The sequence below is a fragment of the Hypanus sabinus genome (genome assembly GCF_030144855.1).
Source record: "Hypanus sabinus isolate sHypSab1 chromosome X2 unlocalized genomic scaffold, sHypSab1.hap1 SUPER_X2_unloc_6, whole genome shotgun sequence".
In the NCBI taxonomy this organism is placed as follows: domain Eukaryota; kingdom Metazoa; phylum Chordata; class Chondrichthyes; order Myliobatiformes; family Dasyatidae; genus Hypanus; species Hypanus sabinus.
Genome location: NW_026779006.1, coordinates 875998 through 885579, shown reverse-complemented (window position 1 = coordinate 885579; position 9582 = coordinate 875998). Strand labels below are relative to the sequence as shown.

At 43.5% G+C, this 9582-nt stretch overlaps 1 long non-coding RNA gene across 1 annotated transcript; it reads left to right on the top strand.

Annotated features, from left to right (window-relative positions):
• The first annotated feature begins 1564 nt into the window (after nucleotides 1–1564).
• Nucleotides 1565–9038, top strand: LOC132385940 (uncharacterized). Its single transcript, XR_009509349.1, has 3 exons — nucleotides 1565–1686; nucleotides 7491–7632; nucleotides 8562–9038. It is a non-coding gene; the product is annotated as an uncharacterized LOC132385940 (long non-coding RNA).
• Nucleotides 9039–9582: the final 544 nt, after the last annotated feature.

Genomic DNA, 9582 nt, shown 5'->3' with positions numbered 1-9582 from the left:
CTAAGGCACCGGTGACCCCTGTTTCCATCCAAAGGGTCAGTGTGGACATGGTGGAGGAATACAAATACCTGGGGATACGAATTGACAATAAACTGTACTGGTTAAAGAACACTGAGGCTGTCTACAAGAAGGGTCAGTGCCGTCTCTATTTCCTGAGGAGACTGAGGTCCTTTAACATCTGTCGGATGATGCTGAGGATGTTCTACGAGTCTGTTGTGGCCAGTGCTATCATGTTTGCTGTTGTGTGCTGCGGCAGCAGGCTGAGGGTAGCAAACATCAACAGAATCAACAAACTCATTCGTAAGGCCAGTGACTTTGTGGGGGTGGAATTGGACACTCTGACGATGGTGTCTGAAAAGAGCATGCTGTACAAGTTGCATGCAATCTTGAACAAAGTCTCCCATCCACTCCATAATGTACTGGTTAGGCACAGGAGTGCATTCAGCCAGAGACTCATCCAGCGAGATGTAACACATGAGCGTCATAGGAAGTCATTACTGCCTGTCACCATAAAACTTTACAACTCGTTCCTCAGAGTGTCGGACACCCTGAGCCAATAGGCTGGTCCATGACTAATTTCCACTCGGCATAATTTAATTATTTATGGTTTTATATTATTATATTTCTACACTATTCATTGTTGGTGCGACTGTAACGAAACACAATTTCACACCGGATCAATAAAGTAAGTCTGTCTGTCTGTATACATTTGCGAACGGGGTTGCTGTGGTGTTGTCCAAATTGTGTGCGGTCTCTTCGCCAGCAGAGGACGCTGTGGACTGATGTGTTGGAATGGGAATGGGAAGCAGAATGGAAATGTGAGGGATTATTTGATGTCCAGCATCTGCAGACTTCCTCCTGTTTGAGGTTGCACTCAGATGAGGTGCGTTCACAAATGGTGGAAAATCAGAGCGTGCGGTCCTCTGACTCTCTGCGGTCTGCTGTACGAAATCGCCAACCGCTGGGTGAATGTCACACCGACACACACAAACAGTGATGAGCTGGGTCTGATGGTGTTTGAAACAATGTTCCCTTCGCTGGGTGAATGACACACCGACACACACAACCAATGGTGAGCTGGGTCTGATGGTGTTTGAAACAATGTTCCCTTCGCTGGGTGAAAGACACACCGACACACACAAACAGTGGTGAGCTAGGTCTGATGGTGTTTGAAACAATGTTCCCTTCGCTGGATGAATGTCACACCGACACACACAAACTGTGGTGAGCTGCGTCTGATGGTGTCTGAAACAAAGTTCCCTTCGCTGGATGAATGTCACAGCGACACAGACAAACTGTGGTGAGCTGGGTCTGATGGTGCTTCAAACAATGTTCCCTTCGCTAGATGAATGCTGCTCGCAATTTACACGTGTTAGTACAATCGCATTATCCATCGTTTACAATTAATTCACTAAATCAATCACTATCTGTCACCGCAGGGATTGCCGTATCTGACGTCATCGGTTAGGAAATAGTTTAGAAATCTTTATTTCAAAATCCGTCCCAGTGGGGTCACTGAATGGTATTAAAACCCAAAGCTTATGCTGCCTCATCATTTCATTCAGAGAGAACGGCTGTCGCATTGGGGAACGAATCACTGGACGGAGAAAATGCCTTCCATGTTGGATAGTTACAGGATTGTACAGAAAATATTGTATATGTTCATTGCCGTCATTGGAGTTCCTGGTGAGTGCGCCGCCTTCGCGTTCGGTATTTCTGACTGTTCACCTTTGTGAACTGTTTATGATCATTTTACAAGCTTTTGGCTTGATAACGTGTACGATCATTGGACACATATCCGTCAGAGATGTCAGTTCTGTCAATTCTACATGCTGAGTTTTCAACTTACAAGCGAGAGAAGATGTCTGTCTGCCTTCTGCCACATGGGATCGTCTCGAACGTTGTCCTTGTATTTACTGAGCCGCTGTTCCGAAGTGATATCAGTGGTGGAGACAGGCAGCTCTCAGGGAAGGTCTGGCAGGAAAGGCTTTAATGGGAATTATTCCGGATTTTTGCCGGTACGGTTTTATATCGTGATGTTCACTGAGTTATTGATCAGATTGAACACCTACACTTGTGCTTCATGTTTCACCGTTTTGTCTCTGCCAGCAGCATTCCACTTCCTCCTGGTCAATAATAGGGTCTGTCATCAGTACCAGGGTCCACAGACCCTGTGTTGTCGAATTGAACTGCGCTCTGTAATGAGTCCGTTAATGGGGGCATTCCGCCTTTCGTTACTAAGTTGAGAACTGGAGCAAGGCTTCGCCATGACGATGAGTCTCGCCCCGAAACGTTCAGTGCCGGTTCACTTGGAGAAATGCTTCTTGAGCTGCTGAGTCCTCCAGTACTTTGTGAGCGTTGCTTCTTTCCGGATCCCTCCTCAGCCCTGTTTATAGAGGCCTAGTCAGGCACGGTTAAATCAGCGAATCCGGCTCCGTCAGCGACCGGAATCGGATTTGCACCGTTTTAACTTCGGTGACTTGTCACACATCATTTTATCTCCACGGTGAAGGGACGTCAGCAGCCGCTTACGCACTCTCGTACTCCTGATCTTTGGCTGAAAACTGATGATGCTAATTGCCAGAGTATATGAGTTCAGTAATGTCTGCATTCTCCCCTCCCCCCCTCTCTCTTCCCAGTGAATTTCGTGACGATTGTGATCCTGTCCCGGGGAAGGTGCGGCCTCTCGACCTGCACCACTCGCTACCTGGTGGCCATGGCAGCGGCGGATCTACTGACTATTGTCTTCGAAGTCATTTTGTATCGGATAAAGAAAAATTACCTTCTGTCCTGGTTTATGAACATCACCCCCGTGTGCACTGCTATCGAGGCACTGAGGTTCGTCGTCACCTACTGTTCTGTCTGGTTCACCGTCACTTTCACCTTTGATCGGTTTGTCGCCATTTGCTGTCAGAAGCTGAAAACAAAATTTTGCACCGGGAAAACTGCGGCTGTGGTTCTAACAACAACCGGCGTATTATCTAGTCTGAACAACGTTCCCCGCTTCTTTATCTGGAAACCCAGAGCGATTATTGACAATGTACCGTGGCTTTGTAAACTTAAGAGCAATTATTTCACTGACCCCGGGTGGGTAGGGTATGCTTGGCTCGATACGGTTTTAATTCCGTTCCTCCCTTTCGTTATGATCCTGCTGCTCAACGCTCTGACAGTCAGGCACATTGTAGTGGCCAGTCGCGTCCGTAAGGGGCTGAAGGGTCAGAGCAAGGTGGAGAACAGCAATGACCCGGAGATGGAGAGCAGGAGGAGGTCTGTGGTTTTACTCTTCACCCTTTCCGGCAGCTTCATCCTCCTGTGGATGACCTGCGTTGTGAATTTCATATATTACCAGGTCAGAGGAAATGGTTTCAATTTCAGTGATTCCGAATGGATATTTCATGACGTAGGCGTTTTGTTGAGGAATTTCAGCTTGTGCACGAACACGTTTATTTACGCGGTGACTCAGTCGAAATTTAGAGAACAGGTCATCAGAGCGGTGAAATACCCCGTCATCTTTTTGCTTCAGTTGATTAATAAAGACGCGCCCTGAGCGCAACCCAGATACAGCTTCAGTGGATCTAGCCCGGGCGCCAGATCGTCACGTTCACTGTCTCCTCTCCAAGCTCTTTCTCTCGGACTGTTGTTCCATTGACATGCATATTGGGAGCAGCAGGCATGTGGCTCACAAGAGGATAACGAGAAAGATTGTCCGTGTGTGTCTGAGGGTGTGTGAGGGAGAGAGAGAAGAGCAGAAAATACTTCAACACTGAGAATCAGGTATACTCTGTCCACTCTATCCATGCTTTTCATAATCTTTGAAACCTCGATCAGATCTCCCCTCAGACTCCAACGATCCGGGCGAAACAAATGAAGTCTGTCCAGACTCTAGTGATATGCCCGCTAAACCAGCCAGTAACCTTGCAAATCTCTTCTCCACTCTCCCCAAAACATCCTTTTTATAGCGGGGTGACCTCAGCTGTATGCAGTACTCCAATTCTGGACTAACCAGTAAGTTATAAACGTGCAGCGTAATCTCCTGACTTTTCAACTCAATGCCTCGACGAAGAATTCAATAAGTCTTCATAAGCACCTTATCGAACTGCATCGACACTCTCAGGGAGATATGACTATTGATCCCAAGATCTCTATGCTCAGCAACTCTATTATTAATCTTGTCTTTAACAGTATACTGTCTCCTTGTATTTATCGGAGTTAACTTCCATCTGCCACTTCTCAGCCCGTGTCTATATCGTACTGTATTCTTTACACTGTTCAAAGCTCCACCAGTCAGACATCATCCGCACATTTACTTATCCACCAATCCGCATCTTCATCCACCTTATTCAGACACACCCGGCTCTAATTATCGGTTTCCGGCTGGAAAAAGTCCCTTCAACCGCTAATCTCTGTCTTCCATGAACCGAGCAGTTCTGTATCCAAACAGCCAATTCGCTGTGGACTCCCTGCGTCTTCATCTTCTGGATTCGCCAGCCATGCGGGATTTAGTCAAACACTTCACTACAATCCACGTCGACAACATCCATGATTGTGCCCTCATCAGTCTGTCTGATGACAGACGAGTCAACAAACTTAATCAAGCTGATGAGCCCAGAATATGTCAGGCACAAATACAGCTTCGGTCTCCATACTTAAGCCATTGGATTCCAAATGCCGCCGTCGGCAGTGTATTCCACACACCCACCACTCTGTTGAGAAATAAATACTCTTGACATTCTCTCGGTTTTTTATTACCAATCACCTTAAAACTATGCCTCTCGTGTTAGCCGGTTCAGCCTGGGAAGAAGCCTCTGACTATACATGCATTCATTGACCCTCTTAATCCTATAAACCTCTATCAGGTCACCTCTCAAACTCCGTCGCTCCAAGGAGACAAAGCTACGTTCAAGCAATCTATTCTTATAGAGTACTGCTCCAATGCTGGCAACATCGTTGTAAATCTGCTCTGCACTCTCTCTACAGTACCCACATCCGCATGCACCACAGATTAATGTGTAACCCAAAATCCGGGGAGACAGCCTAATCCGCGACCATCAGCAAACCCCTTTTCAGTAACGTACAGTATCTCGGCGTTTTGGGAAAAGGGAATACCCGATTCTTTTGTTTGATTGGCTTGTGAGTGGTATTCGGCAACAATGAATATTGACGACTTCCTGGCATCGCCAGACCCAGAGTTGTTAGCGAATGCCCAAAAAAAAAATGATGTATTCGAGATTGCTAGCAGGTTGGAATTTAAAGGAATTTCGGATTTACAACAAAACCTGTAATTCAGAGGAAAATCACGGAACACTGTATAGATTTGGATGTGTTTGATGAAACTATTTTAGATTAGTTCCCTGTAAGTAAAGCAGCGACCCAGTTAAAATTGGAACAAGTAGCGTTAGAAAAGAATAAAATATAAGCTGAGTTAAATCAGAAACAATTGGAAGCTAATTTGGAACTAAGTCGATTAGAAGCTGGAAATAAAAAAGAAGGAATTTGAATTTACGATGGTGGAATTAAGGTCCGAGAATCAGTCCTCTGGTTCTAGAAAAACGTTTATTGTTATTCAGGAAATTAAATTGGTAAATTGATTTCAGAGTGGCCGAAATAGAAATGGTCAGTGTTGTTATAGAGTGTAAATAAAGGCAAAGCACAACAACTTTATGCAGCTTTAACTGCTGAGCAAGCACTTGATAATGATATTGTGAAACTCCACATATTAAAGGCTTATGAGTTAGTTCCGGAGGCATACAGAAAAAAAGATTCATAAATTTGAATCTGCAGAAATAACTAATGTGGAATTTGCCCATGATAAAGCTGTGCGTTTTGAGAGATGGGTTTTCTCTAAAAATGTAAATGGGGACGATAATAAATTGAAAGAGCTGATTTTAATGGAGGAATTTAAAAGCAGGATCCCTGATGAAGTAAATACTTACTTAAATGAGAGAGACACTGCTACATTGCAGCTAAACTAGCCGATGAGTATGCTTTAACCCATAAGAATAAATTTCTTCAGGGCAGAACATTTAAAACACAAAGTAACACAGAGAATTAAGTTAAACCAGGAATTAAATCACAAATTAGTGAGAAGTGTAAGGAGGAAGGTAAACCTGTGAAGGAAAGACAGTTTGGTGCCATTTGTAATTATTGTATGAAACTTGGTCACGTCAGAGCTAACTGTTTCCGATTGAAAAAGAAGAAGAAGGAAACAGTCCCAGCTGCTTGTGTGGAACATACTGAAACACTTGTAAATCCACAGGTTTCATAAACACAAATGAAGCTTTGTTAGAGTCTGACCAAGTTAAGAAGGGATCTGATCATTTTATAACTGAAGGATTTGTATCCTTGAAAGAAGGATCTACTCATGTGTCAATAAAAATCTTTAGGGATACTGGAGCTTCTCAATCACTGACGTTAGACAGTGTGTTAAAGTTTAATGATGAATCTAGTACTAGTGAGGTAAATTATACACGAGGTGTTGGGAGTGCCCTTATGTCTGTATATTTGCATAGAGTAAGTTTAAAGTCAGGGTTAGTTACAAGACTTGTTAAAGTAGGACTACAACCTAGAGTGCCTGTGAATGATACTTCTTTATTGTTAGGAAATAACGTGGCAGGTGGACAATTTTTTCCTTGAAGTGCATTTGACAATAAAGTCAGAGGAACCACGGATGGAATCTAACACAGATTCCTCCTGTGTTGTAACTCGAGCAATGACTAAAAAGCTTGATGTGCAGAATGAGATTGTTACTCATGATTGTTCAACTCATGATTCTTTTTTTGAGGATGTGACAGAAACTTTCTTACCTTCATTGTTTGAACAAGATTCTTGGAGTAAGTCTGACCATGAAGATTTGTTTCTGTCTCGGAAGAATTTTATAGCAGAGCACAGTAGAGACCCTGGGATAATCAAATTAAAAGAACAAGCTCTACTGGACAGTGAAATTGATAAGGTTCCTGCAGGATATTATTTTGAGAAAGGGGTATAGATGAGGAAGTGGAGACCGCCTACAATTCCTGCAAGTAATGAATGGAATATTGTTCACCAGGTAATTGTTCCTAATGTTTATCGAAATGAGGTTTTAACTGTAGCCCATAGTGTGCCCTTGGGTGGACATCAAGGGATAAGGAAAACTGTGGACGAGATTTTAAAACCTTTTTACCGGCCTGGTTTGAGAAAAGATGTTGCTAAATTGAAGGTAAACCTAATCAAGTTACTCCAGTGGCCCCACTCAGCCTATTCCCGCATTCGGTGAACCGTTTTCCAAAATTATTATAGATTGCGTAGGACCATTACCAAAAACAAAAACTGGCTGTCAGTACTTGCTGACTATCATGTGCACTGCGTCTAGTTTTCCAGAGGCAGTACCTCTTAGGAATATAACAACTATAACTGCAATAAAGGCTATAATAAAAAGTTTTAATTATTTGGTGTTGCCTAAGGAAATGCAATCTGATCAAGGCAGTAATTTTATGTCTGGATTGTTTCAACAGATAGATTATGAACTGGGAGCTAAGCACATTACCTCATCTGCATACCATCAAGAATCGCAAGGAGCCTTGGAAAGGTTTCATTCTACCCTCAAGACTGTGATTAGGACATATTGTGTGGAAAATGAAAACGATTCGGATGAGGGTATACACTTACTTCTGTTTGCAGGAGATTGGGGCTGTGATGAACACTGGATCAGCAGGAGCAGATTTGCTGGACCTAATTCTGCTCCTATTTCTTATGATCTAACAGCTACAACTGATCTAAATTCCACTCCACGCTTTGCCAGTCTTTTATGCTGTTTACAACACTACCGTTTTCCAGATCATCTACTAGCCTATTAGCACACATATCCGCAAATCCAAATTGTTTTTATTCACACACTTTAGGTAATATACATATTACATAGTTTGGATGCTCAGACTGTATTTTGCAATCCGCGCATTGGAGAGCGAGTTTATAACTCTGGCGGCAGAAAGCGATGTTGGGAAAGGGGATGATGCAGCAACACTGGGGAGGGGTCGGTGGAGGGACGTGGGACAGGTGGCAGAGGAGGAATCAGAGAGAAGAGAGGGAGGTGCTGATGATAATGCAGTCATGTCCATCCCTGAGACACCAAACAAAGGTCACTTGATTCCAATCAATTGACTAGTTCGTCATTACAGAACGCCTCTCTGTGCTTACCAGTCCCTCCACTGTCACTTCATCTTTTCCCAAACAAGACTCCCTTCTTGCTGCCACTTCACACTTAATTCCACAATAGGCCCATGTCGGAACACCGTTTTCCATCTCTGACATGTTAAGGAATTTGTTTTTTTTTCGGCAGCAGAAGGCTTCTATCAGTCTGAAATGCTTGCATAGTACTCTATATACGTATAGACCCTGCCCGTCTGGGGATTTCAATCATCCATAGCGACAGGAGAGGTACCAGAGGATCAGAGAATAACAATTATTGTTCCGCCGCTTTACAAAAGACTGACGAGGCCAAGTCTTCGTGTATTTTTCAAGATCAGTATGCATGTATTATCAAAGAATACATAGATTTTACAAATTAGGGATGTCCTTGTTTGCAGGTTGCCACAATGGAAGTAACACAAAAGATTCCAATTAAAAGAAAATAATAATTTTTAAAGACCATCAAGATAGAATAAACATTAATCATGTGAAAAATGAAACAAACAACAGCATTCTGAACCAGAATTGAACCAAAACAGAACCAAATCCGATTCGAACCCCGGAGCAGCCCGGAGTAGGCCCAAAGCCTCGCTTATCCGTTCGTCACGCAGCGGGCATGGAGCACAGCAGCACCGGCAGTCTTATATACTCAAAGCCATGGCGATCACTCGCGCGGAAATGAGCGAAATGGGCTGTCGTACTGACCGATATCCCGCCTTTTATGTCTATGTGGGCCGGTGTTTCAATTGGCCAATGTTGGTACAGCGAACGTCTACGGCACAATTTACCACAGGGGAGAGAAAAAACCCTTTGTCCCTTTGTGGGGTCCAGGGAGTTGATGTCGTTTTGATTTAGATCAAAAAACTTGCTGTCTGTTCCCGAGTAAATACAAATGCAAAAAATAAATAATAATAATTTAAGATCCCCCGTGTCTCTTTCGTTCCACGCACAGTTTACCATTCTGTTCTTCCAGAGGACCAATTTTGTCCTTTGCAGTCCTTAGGGTTCTCCCTTACCCTGTCTGTTAGACCAACCTCATGACTTCCTTTACCCTCCAGATCACTTTCTTATGTTCTCTCCATTTTTATACTCCATACGCACCTCATTTGTTATGGCCTGCTTATACCTGCAGGGAACCTCCTTTTATATCGTCACCAGGGCCTCAACATCTAAAGATGCCTACATCTTTCAACTTTAGCTTTTATTCAGTCAGACATATATAAGAATGTTACTCCCAAAGTTACACTTTTTTCAGCTTTCCACTTCCCAAGTTCACATTTGCCAGAAACAGCCTGTCCTAATCCACACTTGACAGATTACTTCTGATTCCATTAAAAGTGACCTTTCTCCAAGTTAGAATCTCACCCCGCACACCAGACCTAACTTTATGCGTATTTACCGTGAAACAAATGACCTTCT